At 35.4% G+C, this 27280-nt stretch overlaps 1 non-coding gene and 1 pseudogene across 1 annotated transcript; one reads left to right on the top strand and one right to left on the bottom strand.

The window, feature by feature from the left end:
• Nucleotides 1–818: 818 nt before the first annotated feature.
• On the bottom strand, nt 819–925 carry LOC131180333 (small nucleolar RNA R71). The gene has a single exon (XR_009149109.1). It is a non-coding gene; the product is annotated as a small nucleolar RNA R71 (small nucleolar RNA).
• A 4243-nt stretch (nt 926–5168) lies between these two features.
• On the top strand, nt 5169–5921 carry LOC131180097 (uncharacterized; annotated as a pseudogene).
• Nucleotides 5922–27280: the final 21359 nt, after the last annotated feature.

The following is a 27280-nucleotide window of genomic DNA, read 5'->3' on the forward strand; positions in this document are numbered from 1 at the left end:
TTATTCCCAGTATTTGAAATAGACAAATTTCACTCCTCCATTTTATTCGTTAGCCTAGATAGCCAAAATCGCTGTGTAGTCTGGTACTTACTAGTTAAATTCCTTATGGGACGATACTCTACTCACTATTTTATTGCTTGTTCACGATCCGTGCACTTGCGGGGTTGAAAAACCAGTAAACAAGTTTTTGGTGCCATTGCCGGGGAACTTAATTTTAGTAATATTAGGCATTTTCATTTACTATTTAATTTTGTTTAATTCATTTTATTCTTTTATTCTCTTTCAGGTGATTGGTTTGGTGCATGACCAGAACAAAGCCAGAGGAAGAAGTTTTTGATTTGGATCTAGCGATAGATAGGACCCTAAGAACCATCAGGAGAGAAAGGAAATGCCAAGAACAAGATCAAGGAAATCTAGAAACTCCAATCATGGCCAACAACAACAATAATAGGCCAAGACTCTTAAAGGACTACAGAACTCCATCTATACAAGGATTCTAACCTAGTGTTACAAGACCCACAGTGGATGCCAACAATTTTGAATTAAAATTGGCATGGCTCCAGATGATCTAAAAGACCCAGTTTGAAGGTTCACCAACATAAGATCTACATTAACACCTCCAGTGCTTTCTTGCTCTATGTGACACATTCAAGATGAATGGAGTCTCTGATAAAGCTATAAGACTCAGAGCATTCCCATTCTCCCTTCGAGATAGAGTTAGGAAGTGGTTACTTTCTCAACCAGCTGGAACATTCACCACTCGGGAAGACCCCTCACAAGCTTTTCCAGCAAGGTATTTCCCACCTGCAAAGACTGCAAAGTTGAGGGTTGAACTCAACGCCTTTAGGCAAAAGGAAGGTGAATCACTCTATGATGCATGGGAGAGATATAAAGACTTACAAAAAGAATGTCCACACCATTGCATAGAGGATTAGCTCCTAGTTCAGAACTTCTATAATGGGCTACTGCCCTCTACAAGAAGCACAGTAGATTCAGCTACAGAAGGTGACCTGATGGAGAAAACAGTGGACCAAGCACTTGAACTTCTAGAGAGGGTCGCGTATCACAGCTACAAGTGGTCAAATGAAAGGGGGAATACAAGGAGAATAGTAGGGATCCTGGAAGTGGATGCCCTAAGCATGATAAATGCTCAATTTGACCAGCTCACAAAAAGGTTTGATAGAATGCAAGCCAATACTATAGGGATGAACAACCAACACTATGACAGATGTGGAGAAGGATATATGACTTTAGAATGTAACAACTTCAATGAACTCTCCACAGAACAAATGGACTATGTGAATAACAGAGGGAACTTCAACCAAGGCAGCTCAACAATCCATATTCAAATACGTACAACCCTGGATGGAGGAACCACCCTAATTTCTCATGGTCCAATTCACAGAATCAACTAATGAACAAACAGCAAGGATACAGACCATCAACACCCCCAGGATTTCAGAATAGGGGACAAAACCCTACACAGCCACTGCCACCTCCTCAGAGCCAACAGCCTAAACTAAAGTCGACTATGGAATCCATGATGGAAGGCTTCCTAGCAGCCCAATAACAGCAGAATGAAATGATTGAATAGCTAGCTTTCAGAATGGACCAACTTGCCACCCACAATAAGATGCTTGAAAATTAAATTGCTTAGCAAGTAGGTTCTTCAAGTAAGACCTGTGACACCCCTTACTCGTCTACAGTGTAGCCGAGCAAGTTATGCCACTCAGTGTGCCGGAGCACCAATTCATGTTTCAATTACAATTTATCCCTTTTAATTCATTTATTTTAAATTTTTGATAAATCTGAATTTTTCTGCAAATTTTATAGAAAATCCGACAGAGTGCCGGCTGTAAATTGGAAAAACAGTTCTTCTGAACATGTTTAAAAACCCTTCCAATATAATTTCCAAATCCAAACTCCATTATTCACACATATCTCAACTCAATCTCAAAATCTCAATACTATTTTCAGAAAATTTTCTTTTCTGTTCACATCATCACTCAAAGCACATTCATAAATATTTCTCAACATTTCATTTATCAACATACATTATACAGAAAATTTCAATAACATGAAATTTCATATATTTATATCAAATAATTTCAAGAGTTTATAGTTACAAACCAAAATTAATACAAAATGCAAAATAAAAAGTGCTACCCCGAAATCCTAATGTCCTACCATATGCACTGCAGATGTGAGGTGACTCTGGACTCCGGATGCAGATTTGAAGGCTCACCCGGTCTGATGTCTGCTGGACTCCCCAGCTAGGTCTCTAGTACCTGCGCGTGGCAAAAGCGACGCGCTAAGCAATTCTGCTTAGTGGTGACAATATATAATAAAATAAAATAGGAATAAAAATAAGTATGCAGAATGTATGTTGACATTTTTGGGTAGACTTAATTTCTGATATATATATATTTTTTGTAGTATTATTTGATTCAAATTTGGTAAAAGTTATTATCATTGCCCGAGTAACCCATACTAGTCGACTGAACTGGATAAACGGGTAAACTGGCACTGGGTACTAAGAACCTCGGACCATCACACCATCGGTCATATTGTGTCTCCCGGTGTGCAACAGAACAACTAATAAGCTGTAATAATTATCAGGGATAAAACCCGAGTGTAATAACTCAAATAACATAGCCAAAGGCTATTATGTCACAGAATGGCATGGGAAGCCATGAAACACAGAATGGCATAGAGCCATATGCAGTACTGCTAACAGAACTCTATTGGTATGCCAAGCTATCCAAACCAATCTTGTTAGGTATACTAGGGCATATTACACTTTTAAAATTCACAATTCTTGACATTCAAGTTTTGGTGTTACTATTCAATTCATTAGTCAACCAAAATGTTGACTTTTACATGGATAATAGGTACATTGATTTTAATACTCCCAACATACCACATTTTGCATTCTAAATTTGTTGGTATTGATTGCCAATACTATTTCTAAACTTAATGTTAATTGGACAGAATTTTCAGTTTTCATGCTTTGTATTTACTGTTCCATTAGTCATTTTTGCAGTGGGAATTTGGCAAAATGATCAACATGAAAGTTGTTCCTTATTTTTTCTAGTTGCATTTCCTTTTTTGAATCATTCCACTTGGAGTTTTGTAGCTCTAGTTATGGCCCAAAAACCACAATTGGCTAGATTGAAATTTTGTCCAGAATTTCTGGACTGACCAAATCTACAGTACTTGGAACAGTGACTGCAACTCACTTTTTGAATATGTTTTGGTCATAATTTGGGTTAGGTTTCTTCATGAAAGTTGTAGATCTATATCTCAGCTTGTTTCTAGTAAAATTTCAGGTCAATTTGACCTTTCTACATTGAGTTATGGCTAAATGACTAAACACTATTCATTTGGTCATTTTGGCCAGGCAGAATGCAGGTCACCCAGATTAGGGCAAACTTTTGGTCAACTTGGTTTGGTTTTCTGGGCATGGTTTCTTCACCAAAGTTGTGCCATTATGTGTCTAGTTTCATGTCCGATTGGCCTTGCACTAATTAAACCTCTACAATTCAAGTTATTGCTGCCCAAACATGCTGGACTCATGACTAGTCCTGCAGGTCACCAAGGGCAGCCACACCAAACTCCAATCCCACTACGCAATGCACTTCATTGTTGATTCAAACAAAACCAAATGGTCACTAATTGACTATTAAAATCTACTTTCATTATCACATAGCCAAAGTATCATTTTTCACCCCAAACCCTAACTTAAATATCACAAACCATGCATTATCATGGTATTTCATCACTCCACTTACAAGATGCATATTAAGGGTAGCCATACTTGCATGTTAACTCCATAAAACTCATCACAAACACACCCCAACCAAGGCTGCCAAAATTTAGGATTGACATACAAATGATATTCAACAATTTTTCTTTGTAATTTGCACTCATACATAGTCCTTAACATGAATTTAAGGTGAAAACTAAGGTTAGGTCACTAACCTCAATGGAGTGAAGTTTCCCCACTTGCTAGGGTTCTTGTTTTCCTTTTCTTTTTGCTGCCAAAAGAATCACCAAGATGCAAGAACACTTTTTTGTGTTGAGAGTATAGGGTTTAGTGGGGTAGAAGCTAGTGAAAATCAAGCTTGAAAAAGCTTGAAAATGGTGGTTATGGAGGAGGGTCACGGCAAGAAGAAGAAGAAAAGAGAGAGATCTGATTTTTTGTTCATTTCCAGCCCATTTTGTCTCTTTGAAGTGTATTTAGTGAATGGTGATTGGTGGAGGCATTGTAATGACATAAGCATGAGGTCATAATTCTAAATTTCCTTCATTTTCTTTTCTTTTCTTTTCTACTCATTTTCAATTTAATTTTTAGAAATATTTATTCATATTTTAGATCATAATAATTATTTACTTAACTGGACAAGTCGGTCAAAAATAACCTCTGAAGGTGAAATGACCAAAATGCCCTCCGTTTGGCTTAACAGACTAAAATTGTCTATACCGATTGAAAAATTTTTCTAAGCATTTCCTTGGCATTCTAATGCCATAAGAACCTGAATGACCCTTCTCTGGAGTCTCAAAAATTATTTTATAATTTTTTCCCCGGGTCTAGGGCTCCTAGTTGTGAGAACCACAACTTCCCACTGGGTTACCCATCGCTAGGGCACCGGCTCATTTAACTTGGTTGTATTTTATTTCTAAAATTTTTCCTAAATTTTTTTTATTAATATTTGAGTTAATTATGGTTCCTCACTTTAGTTTAAATATTTTTCCAGACGTTCTAGCTGTCCGGACCGACACTGGTCATCGAAATAGGAGACTGTACGGACTAGCTAAAGTGAGGATATTACAAGACCGCTGGTAAGTTGCCTAGTCAACCGGAGATGAACCCAAGGGAGCATTGTAAGGCAGTTACATTGAGGAGTGGAAGAGTTTTAGAATAGTCAGAGGAAAAACCAACTGAGAGAACCTCTAATAAATCTGAAAACCAAATAGAGAAGAAAAAGGAAGAAGCTAAAGAGGATCAAGAAGAGGAAGCAAGGAAGAAAAAGAAGTTACCAGAACCATATCAGCCTCCTCTACCTTTTCCTCAGAGATTTCAGAAAGCCGATAAGCAGTTTGGAATGTTTCTAGAAATTTTGCAGAAACTCTATATAAACATTTCTTTTACAGAAGCACTCTCTTAAATGCCATCTTATGCCAAGTTCCTTAAAGACATTTTATCAAAGAAAAGAAAGTTGGAGGATTATGAGACTGTTGCTCTTATAGAGGAATGTAGTGCCATATTGCAAAACAAGCTGCCACCAAAACTCAAGGATCCAGGAAGCTTCTCCATACCTTGTCTTATCAGTAACATGAATATAGACAAAGCCCTCTGTGATCTAGGTGCAAGTGTAAGTCTGATGCCTTTGTCAATATGTAAGAAGCTGGATGTAGGGGAGCTTAAACCTACAATAATTTCATTCTAATTGACTGTTCGATCTATAAAATACCTTGTGGGCATCCTAGAAAACATCCCTATTAAGGCGGGAAAGTTCTTTATCCCAGTTGATTTTGTTGTATTAAAAATAGAGGAGGACTTCCAAATTCCTATCATCCTGGGAAGACCTTTCTTGGCAACTGCTGGAGCTGTCATAGACATTAAGAACGGGCAGTTAACTCTCAAGGTAAGAGATGAAAAAGTGGAGTTCAACCTGTTCAGTGCAATGAAGCACAAACTTGAATATGACGAATGCTTTAAGGTTGATATAATTGACAAGCAAGTTGAAGAGGAATTCCATAAAGCACACCTTGAAGATCCTCTTGAAGCATGCATCATGCACAGCCACACAGCAGAGAATGAAAACATAGAAATTGTAGCTTGTGCACAATCCTTGACAACTAATCCACCCCTACTGTTAAGTTTTCAAGGTAGAAAAGCTAAAAGAAGAACAGCCTAAAGGCAAGCCTCGGAAAAATACTAAACAGTTTGAAGTGTGGAGTGAAACCTCAGGTGCATTAAGTCAATGGGCAGAGGCTGAAGCCTTACTTTCAGGGAGAACCCATAGAGAAGGGACCCAACTGAGCCTTTGACAACCCTCCAGACAAACCGTGAACAATAAAAGCAAAGTCTAGCTAAAGTCTATAAAAAGCGCTTTTTGAGAGGCAACCCAAAATTTCCAAATTTACTTTACTTTCTTTCTTATTTTATTTTATTTTTTATGTTTATTCGTATTTTATTTTGTAGGATCCCCAAATCTTAATTCTGGAAAAGCAAGGAACTAAAGGCAAGAGAGGAGAGGAATTGTCAATTCAAATCCACACAAGAGGAAATTAAACAAAACCAGGGAAGTAACTATGCTGTTAATACTTGCATTCATCTCATTCATATAAATAGGAATACTCTAGCATGAATCAAGCATATAAAAGAGAAAAATTAAAGCTAAAAGATCATATGGGCCATGTAAGAACTTTACACGCCTCGTGTAACATTCTGGAGCCCAGAACTATGATTGCATAGGCTACAGAAACTTACATGGGTTCACCCCATGTAGAGTTACATGCGCTGTGCATCATAGAGGGAGAGAAAAGTTTTTGAAATTAAGTGGGATAGAAGGTTACACGGGTCCCTGAGGTAATTTACACGGGCCGTGTAACCTATTCAGTGAGGCAACTTGAGGGACAGGATGTTACACAGGTCCCCGATTAGAATTACATGGGCCGTGTAACTCAGTAGAAGCGAGAAATTTCAGACAGAAAGTTACATAGGCCTGTAGGTTAGAACCCATGTAGTGATACATGACCCATGTATCACATCACAGACGCGATACCTGGGGAGCAAAACAAAGGGTCACAATGACCCTTTAAATTCACCTCTCGCCATTAAATTGCCTCCCATTCGAAAACTCTTCCTCCCCACACCTCTTAACCTCTAAAAACCTCTCAAATCTCCTCTCCCCTCACCAAACCCTAGTTTTTCCCTCTCCTAAAGTCCCCAATGGCTCCTATAAAGAGACCAACAAGAGGAATGGGCTCCTCCTCAAGGCAAGGAGGCGACTCCTCACCCTCACCTCAACAGGCAGCACAACCAGAATTCTCCATCGCTTGGGGATTCTGTGATAACCCCCACAGAGATCTATGTGTCTGGCTTAACAACTGAAAAATAATCTCCATGAAGTATATGGACTTTGGGCTGCTAGAGCAAATAGGGCTGCAAGATGAAATCAATGGGCTCCTTGATAGCATTGGGTGGACCAGATTCGCCCAACTCTAATTTCCTACCTATCGGGACACCACACTGGAGTTCCTTGAGAGTTTCAAGGCCACCTTATGGGTCACTGACAGGAAGGACAGGGGCAAAATTGAGTTTCAGCTCCTTGGTGTCGACTGAGTAATGAACATGGATGAGTTTAACGCCATCTTTGGATTCGATAGCACCGGGCACTAGGAGATCCTGTAAAACTAGATGGTCTACAATAGCGTTGACTTCTGGAGTTCTATAGTCCCGAACATGGAGGTTTACAACTCCAACAAGTCAAAATCTATAGGTATCACTAGCCCTACTTTGTGGTACATGCGCCGGTTAGCCACCCACACTATCATGGGCCGCGGTGATAGTTTAGGAGTGGTGAACGCCAATGAGCTCTTCTTCCTTTGGTGTATGGTCACCGGGCAGCATTGTAGCATGGGATTCTTCTTGTGCAACCACCTTCGCTACCTATCTCACCAGCTGACAGGGCATATAGTGCTTGGGGGCCTCATCATAGCCATCACACTCCACTTTGGATTCATTCCGGGACATCATAGGCTATGCTCCATCTCGGGCACCTTCAGGATTGACCAGACCATCTGCATATCCATGGGGATATGTAAGAAGGTCAGCAACACCTGCTACCTAATCGATGCCAAAGGGAATGTCATCCCTAGGAGGGAAGAAGCACGAAAAGACCCCGGTGAACCTTCACAGGCCCAAGGGGAAGCCCAATGGCCACTCCATCACGAGTCTCCCGCTCGAGTGCCTCCCTACACGCCACCACCGATAGAGCCCATCATTGCACACCTTCAGCGCATGGAGACTACACTCAACAATAGAATGCAAGGACTCGAAGACAGCCTTTAAGAAGCCCACAACAAGCTGGACATAATTATTGAGAGGCTTGATGAAGAGGGACCATCATCACCATCAGAGACTTTTTAGAGTTAGAACTATAGGATAGGTTCTTTAATGTAAAAATTCATATACCTTAGTCCTAAACTGTACTCATAGGTCTCTTTTACTTGCTTTTTGTCCAAACTTTCAATCCTTAATACATAATATGCTTTTTCATAATTTTTGTGCTACCTTTTAATTTTGCATATTGTGTTGACATTAAGGACAATGCCAGATTTGAGTTTGGGGGTACAGATGCATTTCATGCATTGCATATCATTACATTGCTTAATTATATCCATATTATACTTGTGTATCAAAATTCCAGAAAATTTTGAACCTTGAACTTGTGAAACTTAGAATTATAACCACAATTACTGGAAAGCTAATAATTGGACTCCATGGGATCGAGGAATGAACGTATTTGGATAGGCAAAAAGGACTTTAATATGTTATCTGTGAAAAGCCTAATCACCTTAGTGGAGTTGGACTAGTTAAACCCTTTCATAACTATTAATTTGTCACATTAAACTTGTAAAGTTAGGAGAAATTTTTTGAAATGCAGATAAATCCAAAAATGCCTCACCAGCTCTAGAACATGTCTCTTGGACCTATCGAGGTGAAATCCTAGCATATATTTGATAAAGAGATGATTAAGGCATTCTTTGACATAGCCTCATTAAGCCTCAACAACCCTAGTAAAAAAAAAAGAAAACAATATATATATATATATATATATATATATATATATATATATATATATATATATATATATCCCTTATAGCCAATTTGAGCCTATACTTTACCTGTATAAATTTCTTGTTTACCCCTAAAAATTCACCTAGCCCCTAGCCTAAACACTCACCTTACCCTTTTTGAGGGAGCCTAGTGCACAAAGGATAGGTAAATCAAGTGTAAAAGAAGACATAGGAAGAGGGTGTGAAAAACCAAAAAAGAGTGCGAGTGTGCATCAAGGAAAATCTTGCCTTTCCAACCCAACAAAAGTTTGGAGGAAAGGAGACATACAAAAAAAAAAAAAAAAAAGAAGAGAGAAGAAGAAAGGGGTATGCTTAGCACTATAAAGAACCCCCTTTTCCCATATAAAATTAGCAGAATAAACTTAGTATACTTAGAACTTTAGGCATAAAAGCTACCCTCATATTTGCATTCCTTAAAACCCTTCATTGGTAGCCAAATCATCACGCCTTGTCCGTAATACAACCTCTCTAAAGACCTATTGATCTTTTGAAAGTGTATACTACATTAGTGGAGAGAGGGAATTGAGATGTACCTATGGAGCTGGAATTGAACACTTCATCACAATTATCCATAATAGAGGCAAATTTGGGAGAGCAAGTGTTTCTCAAATCTATTATGATAAAACAGGTCATTTGTGACTTATTAATAGCCTTGCATAGAGGAATAACTGGTTGAAACACCATGAAGGGGGGTGAAGTTCTAAGTAAGCAGCTATTGGAACCCTTATGCTTTGAAAGAGGGTAATTGGTATGAAGGATTGAAGGAGTTTAATTATATGCATATCGAATTGTTGGTTGTGTTCCTAAGTTATCCCCTAAAATGTGTTCTAAAATAAGGTTTTGATTTGCTTAAGGACAAGCAAAAGTTTGAGTTTAGGGGTATTTGATACACTTGTATTATATAGATGTTTTTTAGCACATTTGTATATTATTTCACATAATTTAGATAAGTAATCTCATGCATAATCATTAATTTCATCAACTTTTGTAAATTCCATTGTTCAACTCTAAATTCCATGTTTTCTGCATCATTTCAGGTGTTTGGATAAAGTTCCAAGGCATAGGAGTGCAAAAGGGAGCTTAGAAAGACCAAAGGAAAGAGAAGTGCCAGGGGAAAGCTAAAGGAGCCAAGGAAGAAATGCAGTACACGGGCCATGTACACAGACCCGTGTAAACCATGGAGACCCTTGTAAGTCTTTACTTGGTCAGGATTGAGGAACTCTCTGTAAAGCAAAAGAACACGGGTCATGTACTTGGACCCGTGTAACTAGCATGCCCCGTGTAATCTTCTGTGCCAATATGAGATGCAGTCTTTAAAGCTCTAATAAGTTACATGGCCTTGGGCCGTGTATCAGCCGACAACCAGTTTCTTGATTTGGCTCCAGCTCTAATTTTTGACAGAGAGAAGAGACTTCTAATGCTTACGGGACTCTAAAAACCTAACCTTAGGCACTGAATATAAATAGAAGCAATAGAAAGCAGAAAAGGGGGATCGAGAGTCGGATAATAACACCATCATCATTTTCTCACAGTCGCCTAGAAGAGTAGTGTATCAGTATCAAGGAGGAGCCTTCAGTTGAAGTTCCACAAGATCAAAGCTGCAAATTCTTTTCGGTTCTTTTGTTCTATTTCTTTAAGCTGACTTTTATTGCTCTTTTACTTTAATTTTATTATGTTTGCTGAACTCACCATGAGTGAGTAATTTCCATATTCTAAAATTAGGAGAGTAATGCTTGTAATCATTATTATGGACAAATATTGAGTTTTATTTATTAGATTTGAGATTTATTCTTTGATTTAATTTCTTGTGATCTTAATGCATGTTATGTGTTGGTACCCACTTAGTATTGATTATATATATTAATTGAAGAACTGAAAGGTGAAGATTAATATTAGAAAGTCAAGATTTTAAACCTAGGAAATCTGACCTAGAGATAGGCTGATAACCTTTGTGGAGTTCCATAATTAATCATAGGTTTCAAAGGATTTTTATTAGAACTGATCACCTACGAAAGTAGAGTTTAGCTCTAATTGAGACTCACCTTAGGTGCCTTGAGAGAGGACTAAGGATACTTTAGGATTAATGTAACACCCCTTACCCGTCTACAGTGTAGCTAAGCAAGGCGTGCCACACTCTGTGCCGGAGCACCTTATCTTATCTTACTTTATTCCTTTAATAATTTTTAATCTCGTTATATTTTAAAATCAATTATATTTTAAGGAGAAACTAACTGAGTTTTCCTTATTCTATTTCTATTTGGCGTGTCTCCATATTCACCTGTTTAAAAATTTCAACAATATTTCCATACAATAATTTCATTCATATCTTCATCATAACCATCTCATCATTTCAAATATCATTTATGTATTTCAATTCTACATTCATTTCCATGCATTTCCATTCATGCTCAATTCATAAAAAAAATTCTCAAATTTCATTAATTTACATGATTTACAACCTAATTACCTAAATTCATAATTTATATGATATACAAATTAATTACATATGAAAGAGCCAATTTATTAATTTACATCACATACATATTAAATACATTTTCATTATTTATATTACAACATAGGAAATATTTACGATGTACAAAATACATTAATATGACCTATATGGGCCCTATCTACATGCATTGCTGAGAAGGTGACAACCTGAACACTTCTGCAAATCCGTACTCCAAAATCTCAGTCTAATGTCCATTGGGCTTTATCTTCAGTACCTACGCGAGGAAAACAATCCATCGCGCTAAGCATTTCTGCTTAGTGGTGCAATAATATAACAAGGAAATAAAATATACGAATAAAGATAAAAATGGAGTATAATTTGTGCAATCAAGAATTATTTTGATCTCATATGAAATTTCTAATATTAACTATCTTTTATCCTTTTTGCTCCTCTTTGGAAGCACTTAGTTCATAAATTTACAGTAATAATATACAATATACAAATTAATAAAAATATTGATATTATTTTCATCTTATCATAGAAAATGTATTTGTAATATTTATTTAAGTTATATTTATTTTACTAATCTTTTTATCACTTCACTCAACACTTTCTAGGTGTTTTGGATCGTTACATAATAAATAAAATTTTTGGAGCTAATCTAGCTCATTTCAAATCCTTTTTACTCATTTATTTAATTTCCATTATTCTTAACAAATTTCACTGCCCAAGTAACCTATGACAGACTGACTAAACTGGATAAGCGGGTAAACTAGCACTGGACACACTTGTGCCACGGGCTGTCATACCATGGGACGCATAACGTCAACCACGTATGTAATCAATATAGCTAGCACTGGACACCGTGGTGCCTTGGGCTGTCATACCATGAGACGTATAACATCAACCACATATGTAATCAATATGGCTGAGAAGCCATGGTAACACATAATCGGGCATAGATGCCATAAATGCGGGCATAAAGCCTTAATAACGGGCATAAAGCCTTATGCAATACTGCTAAATCAATCCCCTATTGGCATGGCAATCTATCCAATCTGACACACATGTCTAGGTAATTCATGGGCATAATAGTACCATTAAGTGTTAATATGTTTTATTATTTCATTATATTTCTATTTATATTTTGTAGCATTTTAATTTCTATTCCTAGTAGAAATACAATGTCCAAACTCATTTTCACCTAATGCATGTATTCATAAATTTCATTTATATGGATCACAATTTATCAATCACATCATCTATTTAATATTTACAATTTCTTATCTAATTTATCACACTATCTCACATGTCACTTAGGTTCAAGCATTTTCATTTTTACTCATAATGGGAACATAAGTCCCAAATAACATTTGCACATCATTTACACCTTCAACATTTTATTTATGGTAATTACAATTCACATTTCAAGTTATGTTGGCAATGTCTCATAAGTTCTATTTGTGATGGGAATACAAGTTTCAACTACCAACTCACATGATTTAGGTGCTCATTAAATCATTTAAGTGGGGTACCATTCATATCCCAAGTTATCCATGAAAATTTCATGGATTTCAAATTTTATATTCTAATTTTCCTTTAGCACTTTGGCTAAGATTGTAACACCCCTAAGTTCGGTAGTGCGTTCTGCTGCTCCGGTGACTAGTGTTGTCCGGACAGCTAGGATGCCAAGAACCGTACTTCAAAATGGGTGAGGAGACATAAAATAATGAAATACAAGAAAAGGAAATACAAGAAAAACAAAGGAAAAAATCATAGCAAAGAAATGTAACCAAGTTAAGCGAGCCGAAAAACCTAGCGATGGGTGACCGCACCGGGAAGTCACGGCGTGGACCGTTGACTAGCCCTGGACTGCGGGGAACCTTGGAAAACATTTTTAGGACATAAATAGAACCTTGTTGAAGAATAAATCTCATTAGAAAGATTAAAGAAAAATTAAATAATTAGTACAAAGAAAAGTGAGAAATCGAAAAACAGACAAAATACGGTTTTACCGAAAAATCGGGAATGCAACCCGAACAGGGGCATTATGGTCATTTGACGTCCCGAAGTGTCTTTTGACCTAAATGTCCATTAAAAATAAATAATATTACACTTAGAAAATAAAATAAAAAATTAATTTGGTGGTACCTAAAGTAAATAGCTAAAATCAAGGGTTTAATGTGGGATTAAATGAAAGTTTAGCTTAAAATATGATTAAAATTGTGAGTGGACCACTAATGCATAAAATAAACATATAATAGGGCAGCTGTAACTCCACTAAATCAGCTGAACTTCATCTTCCTCAAAGTGATCTCAACATTGCCGTGAATGAAGGTGAGAGGAAAAACCATGGCCATTTCTCATGCAAGCTCTCTTAACTCTCCATTTTCAACTCCAATCTCTTAAGTTCCTTCATGAAACTTTGTCTACTCATCACAAGGAAGAGTTTGATACTAAATTTGAGAAGTTTAAGCAAGGTTTAACAAACTCCAAGCATAAGGTAAGTTCATAATTTTGAAGATAGCTTTGTTAAGTTTTGTGTGCATGTTATGGGTGTTGGTTTTGTGAAGGAAATTTTGAAGTTTAAATAGTTATTGAGATAGCCATTTTTGGACAGCCATGGGGTCACACATTTGATGATTTATTATGCATATAATTGATGAGAAATAATGTTGATCATGGTAAATTAATAACCTAGTGAATTATTTCATGTTTATATGGTGATTTATGCACTTGGATGGGAATTTGTAACTTGGACAGCACTTTGATGTTGAAGGACAAATTTGGGCAGCCTTGGGGACACTTGAATAAATGTGTATATTCATGGGAGTGTTGGCAGAATTGTGGCATTAAGGAATGAAGGATATGTGTATGAAATTATTGTGTAAAGTGTATGTGAGAATTAGTGGTGTTTAGGTGTGTATGTAATGGTATTGAGATATTGTAAATGTGAATTATATTTGGTGTGTTGAGGGTAATGGTAATCTGCCCAAAATAATGTTAATGTAAAGTAGATTATACTGTGGTTAATGTACCAAAACAGATTGGTAGGGAAGTGAACCAAATTGCAAGGTATATGTGTGTTTGAAGTGGGGTGTGAAATGCATATTGAGGGCAGTGTACATTTTAGCCCATAACCTGAAATGTGTAACCTCAATTGGTATGAGACCAATTTGAGGTGAAACTAGGCACAAAATGTGCCAACTTTCATTGAGAAACCATACCAAAATTCTGCTTGCAAGTTGATGTGAAAAATGACCAATTCGGATTAGGTACACTTGAGACCTAAAAACTGACCAATTGGGCAGCAGTGAGTGTTTAGGCCATAACTCACTCAAACCAGGTCCAATTGACCTGAAATTTTAACCATGAATAGTTAAGACCCATACCTACAAGTCTTATGAAGACACCAAAGCCCAGAAATGACCATAAGCAAGTCAAACAACTTGCACAAGTTCGGGTCCAAAAACTGGCCGAACCAAAGTTGACCGAATTGACCAAAAAAATGACCTAATTGATGCCATTTGACCAGCAATAGTGTAATGACCATAACTTGGTCTACTTAACTCGGATTGACCTAAAATTTTGCACCGCGGTCCATAAGACCTAAATCTACAAGTTTGTAGTTTCGACCGAGACCCGAAAACCGAGGGAACTAGATCGTCCGGCTAGGTCAAACCAGTGTCCTTAATCCAAAGAATTTGCATTAAAGTGCACTAAACAAGGAAATGACTTTGGTAAAACGTACCAAACCTAAAACCCTATCGAATGTGACATATTAACGACACTAAAACCTAATTTACCTAAAACGCAACGAGGGACGGTATATTAGGTGATTAAGTGAATAATTGAGTTCAGTGCATTATTTACCAAACACCATCGATAGAGACAGTTTAAATTAGTACTGAAACACTTCAAATTGTGTTTCTCAGTTACCAAAGACTCAGGAAAAGGGAAGGAAACATCGAGTCGGATCGGGGGACGATCATCGAGGTTTGTGCACAACAACTGTTTCTTTTGAATTATTTTCAATTGAAATAAATATTGACTATTTGTATATTATTGTTTTAAATTGTGAAAATGTGTTTGATGGACACTTATTGATTGAAAAACATTGTGAATGGTTTGAAACTGTGAAAAATTGTTTGAATGATATTGATGGATACTTATTTATTGAAAAGCATCAGAAATGGTTTTTGTGGAAATTGAAGTGAATTACGAATTGTGTTGCCATTTTAGGAATGAAATTATAACTTTGGAAATTTATTGGATTCTTACGGATCATTTGAATAAAATGTTTGGAATTGTTTTGACTCACAATTGGCATGACACTGATACTATGTTCCTCCTCCATTAATGGGGTGAGTGTGGTTATTCCTCCCTCTTTGACTTACCAGTCTGGGGTGAGTATGATTATGTTCCTCCCTCTTTGACTTCCCAGTCTGAGGTGAGTATGGATGAGTACTCATTAGATAGCTAGCTTCCTCCCTCATTGATTTCGATTATTGGGATGAGTATGTCTTGTCGTGGTGTACAACACGGCATATATGGAAAAATTTGTGTCATGACCTAAATTGTGTTATAGATTGGCAACACTGTATTCTTTAGTTATTTGATCGAATTGTGTTATTATGTATTGTGAGATTGTGAAATTGATTTAAACTCTTATTGACATATACTGTCTATTGAATTCAACCATGATCTGACTTATTGAAAATTATTGTGATATTAACAAATGGAGTTTAAATTCTTGTTGACATTTATTGTCCTGAATTTAACTATGGTTTTAAGTATCCACTATTGATATGATTTATGAATTGTGATTTAAAATTTGTATTTGGTAAATGTTGTGCACCATCGAGAGACATTGTCTCAAATGATAGCTTTTTATTGCTGTCGCAGGTAGAGAGATAAACAGGGCAGCAGACTAGGCTGCTAGTACCGCCAGCGAGAGATTTTGGGTATAGTGAGTATACCACATGTGGCATTTTGTACTGTAATGTATATTCACTGTATGTATATTTTGTTCTTAGTTTTGAGCAGTTGTAAATTTAAGTTGTACAGTAAAGTTGTAAAATAATTATGAGTTATTTGGCTTGTAAAAATTGTGTTATATTTTTGTATCTTAGTCTTTGAAAATCACTGTAGATTTGACTTGAGAAATGTGTTGTGTTGATAAAAAGGTTGGAGTTGAGATTTGAAAATATATTGAAGTGCTTTTTACAGGTTTTCTGAAGAACTGTTTTGTCCAAAATACAAATGGCACCTTGCCAAAATTTTTACAGATATTCCAAATAAATCAAATGAGTTAGTTGTTTCACTTCAGTTCACCAAAGTCTTTCACACCTGTAAATAGTGCTCACCACTGTAAAAGAAGTAAGAAAAGTTTTTAAAATCCCTTGTAGTGTAATTAATGGATTATCAGTAGACGGAGTTGGTAATTCATTAGGTATACTACGGGATCATGTTATGCCTTACAGAGGGGTAGGGTGTGACAAAGATGCATAGTCCATTTGGCCATACTTCCTTCATGGAAGTTGTTTTTTTTTTTATGTATTAACTTTAATTTCCCTTTTGAATCATTCACTTTGAAGTAGTATAACTCTAGTTATAATCAATTGATTAATGACTGTCTAGGGTGCTGAACCTTGTAAGTCTACTAGTTTCAGGATTTTCTATCTTCTTTGTTATACAATTTCAAGCACTTAGGCTTAGAATTGGTTCTAGGTCCCTAAAATAAAGTTTTAGGCCTTCACATTAACTTTTCATATCATTTTGAATCATGTCATTATGGTTACTATTTACATTACTATTCATGCAAATTTTGACTATTTAGTAAATAATAGGAATAGAAATTCTAAATTCATGTTAATACCACATTTTGGGTTATAAACTTGTTGGCATTAGTTGCCAATTACAATTCAAATCTTTTTAAAAGTATTTCCAAAATTTTAATTTTTATCACCTAAGTTTACTGTTCCATTGGACTAGCCTACAGTGGGATTTTGGCTAACCTTTCTTCATCAATGTTATTCCTTAATGTCTCTACTTTAATTTGCTTTTTAAATCACTCCATTTGGAGTTTCTTTAACTCAAGTAATGACATTTTTCCCATAACTGGCCGGATTGGGAAATGTCCAGAATTTCTGGACAATTTTTGGTTCTAGCAGTTTTGATGAGCTAATTTGGTTAGCAATTTGATAGGTTATGGCTAGAATTTGGGTTTCTGTTCTCCATGAAAGTTTTTCTATTATGTCTAAGCTTTCTATGGGTTCAAGAATCAGGTCATTTGGACCTCTCTACACAAAGTTATGGCCATTTGAACAATCACTATTCTTATGGTCATTTTTCCAGGTCCAGATTTTGGTTACCCGGATTCAAGCTAAATTTAGGTCACTTTGTGTTGGTTTTTTTGGGTAGGGTCTCTTCATGAAAAATGTGGCAAATTGTCCTAAGTTTCATCTTTAATTTGCCTCACACAAATTGGAGCAACACAACTCTACTCATGGCCTAAAAACCACACTAGACTCAAGGTCCAAATTCTTGCATAGAAAATCAGCACTCCCAATATCAATTCCACCCTACTTCCAAACTTCAATTTACATTCATGACACTTAAAATAGTAAAAAATTGATCTCAACATCATCAATTTCAAGCCACAACACAAAATTTCCAAATTTAGGGCAAAACCCTAACTTCCATAATCCCAATTCTTGCCACCATGCACAAATCAACACATACATCATGTACTTCATTTTATCTAAGGTAGAATTTAAGTTTTCATACAATTAAACATATCATCACTCACTTCCCTAAGCTGACCAAATTTGAGGTCTTCCAATTACTCATTATTTTCCTTCAATTTAATGTCCTACAACTCATTTCAACATGCTTAGCATGATCAAAGAAGAGAGGTAAGGGAAATTTTGCACTAACCTTGATGGATCACTTCTTTGACTTGCTAAACCTCAAGATTTTCTCCAATTGTTGGCTGCCACTAGCTTCCTCAAGGTGTGGGAGTAAATTTTAGTGAAGTGACTTAGGGGTTTTGGGGTAAGAATGGAGGGAGACCAAGCTAGAAGAAAAAAAAAATGGTGGAGTATTCTTTTCAAGATGTTTGCACCATGGCTCTTTTTCAAGGAAGAAGATGACTTTTAAATTATGTAATTTGTCCATTTAATTGATCTTTTTGTCTTTTTATATGTGGTTGTCCATATTTAATTGGTTGTAAATTTTTAATGATGCCACTTTTGTGTAATGCTTATGTGATAAATATTATTCAAATTTCATTTCTTTTATTTTCTTTTCTTATTTTCTCTACTTTTTTCTAATTAAATTTTTATCAATATTTATTCACATTTTATGACATAAATCTCACTTACTTAAATGGACAAGTTGGTCAAAAATCATTACTGAGGGTGAAATGACCAAAATGCCCTTCGTTTTGTTTACCGAGTTAAAATTATCTGTATCGATTGATATAATTTTTCTTGGTATTCTATTATCATCTAAACCTTAGAAATCCTTCACTTAAGTCCTAATAATTATTTCATAGGGTTCCCTGGGGGTCCAGGGTTGCTAACTGTCTTCAAAGTCGCTTTCCGTTAGGTTACCCATCGCCGTAGCTTCGGCTCATTTAACCTATCTCCATTTCATATCTTTTAATTTTTTCTTAATTTTTTTTTGTCATTATTTAGGTTATTTATGACTCCTCACTCTAGTGTATGTCTGGTTCCTGACATTCTGACTGTCCAGATAGACATTAGTCACCAGAATAGTAGAATGTATGGACTACCTAAAGTGAGGGCGTTACAATCAATTTCCATCAGGGTAAACGATTCTCAATCCAATGAATAGACAAGATTACATCCATAATAAGGTTAAAGTGTGAAATCTTAATTCTGGAATTATTTTAAAATAGATTATTCTATTTAAATTCATTACCTTTTTTATTCCCAGTATTCAAAATAGATAAATTTCACTCCCCCATTTTATTTGATAGCCTAGACAGCTAAAATCGCAGTGTAGTCTGGTACTTACTAGTTAAATTCCTCGTGGGACGATACAGTATTCACTACTTTATTACTTGTTTACGATCCGTGCACTTACGAGGTTGAAAAACCAGCAAATAGCTCTACCCCAGAATAATGGGTAATACTCACCAACCTTGTTGCCAGGGAGAGAGCAAGTAGAAGTGGAAGGGAAGAATCCTCGAGTGGCCCTAAAAGTCTTTCCAGGTTAGTAGAGAAACCTCTAATGCACCCAGAATGTCTATAGATGCACGAAGGAGTTCTCATGGCTTTTCCCAATAGCATGAGAATCCTAAGTCTGTAGGCATATGAAGAGTGGGAGAAGATGGCTTTATTGAGGGAGGAGATGAGACAGAGTTTGTTTCTCCTCCACAACCAAGACCATAGTATGTGTTTAGGTGTCAATATCCTTAATAGGTAAGTTTTGGAAACCCTGGGTTTATGGGCTATTCCCAATATCCTCCTTTCATGCCCTACCCACTCACTTCCCACCATTCAACCCATATCTTATGTATCCTCCCCAAAAATACCCCACTATCCTTTAACCACTATGGGAACCCAGAATCCCATGGAGGGAGTTACAGGAGAACAAGTACCACCTCCTATAGCCCCAACAGTTCCTATATAAGAGGCCAAGACAAGTGGCAGAGGTAAGGCAAAGATGACAGACTACTTAAAGCTGGATACACCTAAATACAAGGAATGAGATGATCCTTTCAAGTATGTTAAGGTGATCAAAATGATAGCCGAGAAGTTGGATACTAGTGACAATATGGCTATTTAGATGGCCGACTTTACCTTGAAATGTAAAAAGGCAAAGGAATGGTACAAAATGTTTGTTGTTGACAAGGTCAATAGCATGGCCTAGTCTTAGTTTGTGGTGGAATTTACTAATTGGGCTTTTCCAGAGAGCTTTAGGGAGTTAAAGGTGATAGAGTTTGAGCAGTTGAGATAGATAACTAGTATGAGTGTGGATGAATACACAGATAAGTTTGTGGACCTCCTACAGTATATGGCGCAGGAGTATGATACTGATAAGAAGAAGGCTAAGAGGTACACCCAGAGGTGCACTCTAAATACTTTTCATTGATTTTGTAGGCAAAAACCCATAGTTTCTAGTCAATAGTAGATGTTGCAAGGAAGATAGAAATGGGAGCTATCATTAAAGAGAGTTTAGATTTAAAGAGTACAAAGGCAGAATAGTCTACAATTCTGAAGGTTACTAATGCAGGGAAGTTCAGTCACTTAACCAAGATTGCTTCCTCATCCGGGACTAAGAAGGAAAAAGAAGGGAAGTTTGGTAATAAACAAAGGAAGAATAAGTTCTGGAATAGAATCAAGTTAGGCATTGGGATGGGAAGTGGATCTAGTTCAGGCTTGGATACTTCTGGTTATGTGTTTGTATTAACATTTGAGGATGAATGTTCTTAAAGGGGAAAGAATATGACACCCACCATTTCTTGATGTTGAAATTTCTGTCATAGGTGGAATATTATGGTGAAGTCAAAAATCCCATCGATAAGGGAGTGGTTTGGGAAAAGCAATGGAAACTCGTATCTAAAGGATAAATCAATAGACAATTAGCTAAAAGCAAAACATAAAAAAAAAATTAGAAAGATGGAATATGGGTAGCAGAACCAGCCACAGAGTAATCAAAGCATAAAATAATCAAAGTAAGAAAGGCATAAAATATGCAATAGAACTAGCCACAGAGTAATCAGAATCTTTAAGCAAAATATACTTAAGAAAAATATACTTTGATTGAAGCTTTCAAAATACTTACATATGGAGATAGAACTGAAGTTAAAGGGTTAAAGAGAAGGGTATCGGCTAAAGGGATTGGGAAAGGGAAGAGAGTTCCTAATGTGTAAAGAAAAATTGATGATCTTTTCAAGAGCAGAAAACCTCCTTTTATAAATAAAGGAGGATGCTTTAAAATTATTTAAAACTACTGTGCTACATGTGAAAGTTGAGGTCATGTGCCAAAAGTTTGTGAAGGGCTTGAGTTTGTAGCAATGTGAGAGAAAAAGTTAGCGGAATAAGCATGATACTATAGACTCGTTAGGCCTTTAGCTTTTCTTGAGGTAGTGATTGCTTGCTTGAAAGAGCTTTAAAATTCGTGACGATAATTATTGATGCTTTAATGTAGTAAAAATTCCAAAATAGTCATCTTCATTGTCGTTACCAAGATTGACTGCTTCTGTTAAAGTGCTGGCTTTGCTAGAAGTTGTAGAGAAATCTACTTAATAAATGTTGTTTCATTATTGTAAAATATTCCTCTTCTATTTTAGCTTGAGCAAGTAGAGAACTTGCCTATGATTTTTGAGCAAGGAAAGTTGAGCCAGAGATAATTTGCTTTTAATGATCCTTAGACTGCTTTAGAAGCCATTCTTCCATAGTTGTTAAGGAGGCTTTTTGATTCTTTTGAAATTTAGACCACCACTTGACCTTGAATCTTCAGATCAATATAGGGCCTTGAAGAAATTTGTCCAGTTTTATATTCATAGTCCCATGTAGAACCCAAGGGGCAAAGAATTTTGAAGCAAAAAGAATCAGAGGATGGAAAAGGTCTTCCTCTATTGGGGGAACGTATTTGGCTTTAAAAGTGGTATACCCCTGATAAATATCAGAAGGAAAAATTTCGAGTATGACTCCCATCCATGTCCACCATTGGGCAAACCATCTAAGAAAATGGAATTTAAAAATGGTGTTAAAGAAGAAGAGCCAAGTGTGAGGTTGGTTGGGATTTTGGACTAAAAAAGCATTAATCCAGGCTTGGTGATAATCCCAATAAGTGAAAGTTTGGGTGGAGGGTAGACTTTTTCCAAATTTAGCTTGGAAATTTCTAGGAAGAAAAAGGTCTTGTCCCTAATCTATAGGGTGGATAACTTTAATGATGGTGCATGTTGCAACGTATTTTGCGGTTGCCAGGTAATTCACACCGAAGTGGATTACTCTAATTTTTGTAGGAAAAATAGAGAAAACCTTTTATTATATTTTCAAAACTCTTGTTTTAAAGAGAATGATCCACTTCTATTCCAGAGATTCAAGGTTCGGGGTCCTTATATGTGTGGGGAAGGTGTTAGGCGTCCCACATCGTCCCAAAAGGGTAGATGGATTTAAGGATGTGCTCAAATGAATTAATGTGAATAATTTGAAATGAAGCTTAATTTGTAATATTGGTTTCTTGCATTTGATCGAAAATATAAATGTAGAAACGCTTAAATATCTCACTATTAGGGTAAGTCAAACACAAAAGTAAGTGAAGCGACCCTAAAAGTGAATTTTGACTCCATTTGATCTTTGTTTTATTTTTTATTTTTTGAAAACTTTTTATTTTAAAAAGGCTTCTAAATTTTACGAATAATCTAATGAAATTTAATTTAAAAATTAAATTTGGTTTGAAAATTAAATTCCGTTTGAAAATTAAATTGGGCTTTAAAAAATTAAATTTGTTGAAAAAATTGACTTATAAATTAAAATTTTTGGAAATTAGATTAACTTGAAAATTAAAATATGTTTGAAATTGAAAATGGATTTTAAAATAGATTTTTGGTTTCAAGATTTTTAATTTTTATTTTTTTAAAATCTCATTATTAAAAAAATAGAAGCCAATTATTTTTAAGAAATTGAATTTTAGTTTTATTTTAAAAAGTTTCAGTTATTTTATTAAATACAAATATTGGTAAAATGAGTCAAATATAGATGTGATACAAGTGATACCTACTTAACATTTTATTAATTTCCTCCCTTTCCTTGATTAAAACTTTAATATCGAGAAAGGTGTCATTTAATTCCTAGGGATTCTGATAGATTGTGAAAACTTTCAACTCTCCATTGTTAATCTCATCATCAGCGTCCAAATAACTGAGGGTATTATGTGTGTGGTGTGCCTAATTATATACAAATGCAAATTATGAGTTGAAAATGTATATTATTCACAAATTGATCGAGAGATTTAGCAAGATGCTTCCAAAAGCTGGATTTTTCAAAAATTTGTAGCTCCTGACTAGTTAAATAATTTCCATACAAGAATAATATTGCGTTTGAATTTATTATTGTCTTTAGAATAGTTTAAGAAAAATTAATCTAATTATTTTATTTATTGGGTATAAGACGAAATTATCATTATGCCCAACAAACCATTAATTATTATTTCTTTAGGTTCGAGATGCAATTATCATCGAACCCATGATCTTTATTTTATTTTATTTTGCAAGATTTTAGATGAAATTATCATTAAATTTCCCAAAGGTTTTATTATTTTATTTGATTTATAGAGCTTAAGATGGAATTATCATTAAACTCAAAAATAATATTAATTCTAGTTTATAGGATTTAAGATGAAATTATCATTAAATCTCCAAAGAACTTTTAATTTGTAGGGCTTAAGATTAAATTATCATTAAACCCCAAAAAAAAACTTAGTTATTTTAATTATACTCAATTATAGAGTTTAAGATGAAATCATCATTAAACTCCAAGGATTTTATTATTTTTTTTTTAATTTAAGGATTTAAGATGAAATTATTACTAAATCTTCAATTATTTTAGTTTTATTTGATTTATAGAGCTTAAGATGGAATTATCGTTAAACTCCAAAATCTTGATTTTTATCTGATTTATAAGATTTAATTATCATTAAACCTTGAAAGATCTTATATACTTTATTTCAAGTTTGTAGGATTTAAGATGAAATTATCATTAAATCGCAACAAAACTTTAAGTTTTAAAGCCTAAAGTCTAAGATGCAATTATCATTAGTTCTGAAACAATTTTTAATAAATTATCTAATTGCCTTTCCTTATGAGGAATAAAATGGAATTATCATTAGACCTCAAGATTATTATATATTCAAATCCTAAATATTTTAATTAATTCATTTATTTATAATATTTTATATATTTTACAATCAAAATGATTTGGGCCTTCCAATAAATTTTAATATCTACTCGTCTATTCAAACACCCATCATCAAAACACGTGGCACCATTATATAAAAAGGGCTTAGGAATTAAAATTTATATTATAAGCTTTATTTACTAATACTAAAATATTAACAGGATGCATGAACTTAGGTTTTATCACTAAGATTCCACTTGTGATGAGCCAAATGCTAATAACGCTCAATGAACTTCAGCCACAATTATGTAGGATCATGCCACTAATTCAATTAGCAAGAATTTCAACTCACAATCTTAGACTTTTTCAATAGTAAACAAGACACTTATTACATGAGGAAACCATACTTAAAAAAGTATTCCCAAATACCCAAGAGTGCATTTAGAATGCCCACACTGATGTTGATAATTCTACTATATACAAATTTTATTCTCATCATTTTCTGGCTTAAATCACCACCTCGTCATAAGTAGGATCTAATACAACACCATTTATGGAAATTAGCCTAAAATAAAGGTTTCAACCGCGCATCCCCGAAAACAAGAACCTTTATTATTTTAGTAATATAAGTAGGAAGCATCAAAATATAATCTGTGGGTTTTAACATCAACAAATACTGACCACATTAAAAACCAAAAAAATCAAGTAAATCCTTGTCATGTAGCTAACAGCTATATCTATTTATTTTCAAAACCCCATCCATCAAGAATTAACAATCAAACCATATAATCCAATTCTAAAAATTCAAATTTAGCAAACAACTCAACCTCTGTTTCAATTCACTCCAAACCTTCCCTCATTATCATTCAGTATATACACAAAAAAATAAAACTAAGCAATCATAAACAGCCACATAGTATCAATCCTCCCTACCCATTACCAATATGCTTGATCAATAATCAATGATTACTATAAAAAACAAAAATGAATTCATAGTCATCAATTAACAAATCGCAAAAAGAATGTACCAGAGAAGTAATAGATGCAATGGCACCGAAAAAAAGTGAATCCACTTATGAAGCCAACGATCAAATCTAGCAAGTATCTCCTTAATGAATAACTATAGATCTGCTGGGGTTGAGGTAGAAACAAATAGAATGGGTGGCTTTTGAAGGCGCTGATCTGGAGCAGAATAGACACTGGTATTGGTGAAGAAGAATAGGTGAGCCGTTGGTTTCAACCTGAAGCTGAAATGAGTCTGAAACTAAAATAGGGAGTGTTTTTTTTTTGTGAGAACAAGTGCTGATCTCCTCCTCCAGAGAGAACAGATAGCGTGAGTTTTATATGGAGAGCCAGTGTTCAAAGAGGATCGTTGTTTTCTTCTTAAATAGAGGTTTGGGTTTTTTAAAGAGTCAGTCAAAGGGAGAGGAGGAGTTTTCTCTACAGAGACCTAGGCAGCTTAGGAAATTAACAAAATTAATTGATCCTTAATTAATTCTTATTTTAATTAATTCCTATCCTCTTTTACTTTCCCCTAAAAAATTAAAACGGGAGAATATCCCAAACTTGAAGGCTAAAATTAAGACCCAAAAGAGTATTTTTCTTCTTGTTATAAAATAATAAAGAAAATGAAATTTAGAATAAATTGAAAATGTAAGATCAAAAATCAGAATGTCACAAGGGGTTTTGTGATCGCCTGGACGAAAGCTCTTCACTGAAGTGGGAAAGAGTGAGGAGTCGCCACTTTAATTTTAAGGGGAATTAAAGAACACAATTTTGTGAAAATAAATTAAAAGAAACCACTTCGAAAATAGAGATTCCAGGTTCGGGGTCCATATACGGGCGGAGAAGGTGTTAGGCACCCCGCCTCGTCCCTCAATAAGGGTAAATAGATTTAATCTTATGCTTTTTCATAAATTAAAAGGGTAATTAGGGGATTGGGATAGTGATGATGTTAATCATTTGTGCAAAATAAAGGAACATTTGATGTTTCACTTATTTTCGGGTTGCCCAAGAACACGAGTTCATGAGATGGCCTTTTAGTGAATAGGTGTTCGAATTAAAATAGCCTTATGTATTGGAGTTGTGTTGTTAAATTTTGAATTTTGTTAAGAGTGCTCGGGATGGAGCGTCTCCCGATCCCTAGGTATGTTTTAGAAATTTTAAGCTGGAGATTTCGGATAAGAACTCTCCTCCGATCTCCGCATTTTTGTTTGGATGAGGATCGGGTAAGAACTCTCCCTCGACCTCTTAAAGTATTTGGTTTGAAATTTTAATAAAGGATCTCGAATAAGAACTCTCCTCCGATCTCCTTGTTTTTTGTTTGAATGAGGATCGGGTAAGAACTCTCCCCCGACCTCTTAAAGTATTTGGTTTATGGTTTTAATAAAGGATCTCAGATAAGAACTCTCCTCCGATCTCGGTTTTTTGTTTGAATGAGGATCGGGTAAGAACTCTCCCCGGACCTCTTGCAGTATTTGGTTTATGGTTTTAATGAAGGATCTCGGATAAGAACTATCCTCCGATCTCTGTGTTTTTTGTTTGAATGAGGATCAGGTAAGAACTCTCCCCGACCTCTTGAAGTATTCGGTTTACAATTTTAATGAAGGATCTCGGATAAGAACTCTCCTCCGATCTCCGTGTTTTTGTTTGAATGAGGATTGGGTAAGAACTCACCCCCAACCTCTTAAAGCATTTGGTTTAAAATCGAGCCTCTCACCGATCTCATATATGACTTTCTTTTCCGAACCTTTTAGCTGGCTACATCTGATTTCTTTCGGTTGCTAATCTGGGGACCTATCTCGATCCCGGCTTTATTATGTTATTTCCTGGACTCGCTTAGTAACCTGACCTCATGACTTTTCTCCTGATTCCCTATTCATTCTTTGATTATTTTACTTATTTCAAAAGACACTATCACGTTAGGATATTGCTACCAACACTTTGCTAAATTACCTAGAAGTTACTTGTAATCGGAACACCTATATTCGAAGGAAATAAAAACTAAGGACAAATAAATAACGTGAACCGGAGAATAGAAAAAGTAAACTCAAGAGAGTAACTATCGGCCCAAAGGATCCACATG

Source organism: Hevea brasiliensis, chromosome 5 (assembly GCF_030052815.1).
Source record: "Hevea brasiliensis isolate MT/VB/25A 57/8 chromosome 5, ASM3005281v1, whole genome shotgun sequence".
NCBI lineage: Eukaryota > Viridiplantae > Streptophyta > Magnoliopsida > Malpighiales > Euphorbiaceae > Hevea > Hevea brasiliensis.